The following is a 1,460-nucleotide window of genomic DNA, read 5'->3' as shown; positions in this document are numbered from 1 at the left end:
AGAGTTGGGCTGTGGATAATTTTCTTCTTAAATTCTTTGGATTATTATTAATGGAAACTTCTTCCCTTTGGGGATTATTGGGAAAGCGATTTCTGCCTCTCTCTTCACTCTTGTGATTATTGTTTCTCAGGAGGAATGATTTATTTGATTTGTAGAATGACAAGAATCTCACAGCTACTGGTTATTCCTTTATTATAAAGGGCTGAGGTGTTAAATATGACCATTTCATTGTGGTTTTCTCTTTTTACTTTTAGGCTAGTTTGTGGCAAGAGATCATTCTTCACTGAATGTAGGTTTCATAAAATAAGCACATCTGGGCACAAGTCTAGGGCTGCCTTTTAGAACCAAGTTTGAATTGCAGCCTATTTTATCCCCACTCTCAGACCAAGACGAGTATAAAACGGTGATTTATCTTAGGCTGCCTGAGTAAATTTCCCAACTGCTGACCAAATCTCCTTCTGCCTGGATCTCAGTTCTGAATTTTGGAAAAGGTGGCAGAAACCTTTATTTTTGTAGCTTTTAATCTACTCTCATCTTCCCAGAAAGAAAACTGATTTTTTTAAAAAGATTTTATTATTCATTTGTTTATTTATTATTTTTTGGCTTCCTGCTTGGAAATGCTATTGGTCCTGGAGAAAGGAATGCAGGCAACCCCGACTTCCTGCCGAGGGTGGCCACGAGCTCTGACTACTTCCCCTGCTGCTGATGGGGAGGTTCACATGCTCGGAGAAGGCCAGGAAGGCTTGGAGCTTGGACTGGGCACTGAGGCATGCCACGCAGTTGCAAGTGGGGGGAAGGATTCCAGGTGACTGGGGGCCACGACCTGGTCAATCAGCAGCAAGCCTAGCAAGTTGTTGTCCACAAAGATCTGGTTGCCCACAATGAAGGCCTGGCCCCCGGTTCTGGGACAGCGAATTCTCAAAAGTCTCCAGGTGCCCCAGTGCCTTCACATACTCCTCTTTGCCCGCCTCCTAATTGGTGTAGATAAGGAAGAGGTATTTTCAATGGAGATTCTCCATACTGTCAGTCACCATGCCCACCAGGGGCACCTCCCTCTGGTCCATACACCCCAAGGGAGCTGTCCAGGTATCGCAGGATGGCATTGGGCTAATACAAGATGAGGTCTCCATCCTGGAACTTGGGAATCTGCCCATACAGATAGGAGGGCTTGAGTGAGCCTGAAGCCAGATCTCCCTTGCTCCAAGGTCCTCTTCCCTCCAGCTCAGGCCCAGGTTGGCCATCAGCATGTTGTATGCTCCACTTAGTGGACCAGCCAGGTGGCCCAAGAACACTGATATCTTGATTCCAATCTGATGTTTGTGTCTGCATTTCCAGTCTTTAAGAATCTGTAGTAGTGGATATACAGTTTTGTTTCAAAAAGAACCCAAGCACAGATCTCTCATTGGGGTGACTTTTGGAGTATTTAAAGAGGAGATGATATATACTGTACTCAAAATGGT

General features: G+C 45.0%; 1 pseudogene; it reads right to left on the bottom strand.

Annotated features, from left to right (window-relative positions):
• Positions 1-620: 620 nt before the first annotated feature.
• Positions 621-1,247, bottom strand: LOC123951501 (annotated as a pseudogene).
• Between the last annotated feature and the right edge of the window lie 213 nt (positions 1,248-1,460).

This window comes from Meles meles, chromosome 10, assembly GCF_922984935.1.
Source record: "Meles meles chromosome 10, mMelMel3.1 paternal haplotype, whole genome shotgun sequence".
NCBI classification, from domain to species: domain Eukaryota; kingdom Metazoa; phylum Chordata; class Mammalia; order Carnivora; family Mustelidae; genus Meles; species Meles meles.
Note: the sequence above shows the minus strand (reverse complement) of the source record. Positions and strands in the feature narration are given on the sequence as shown.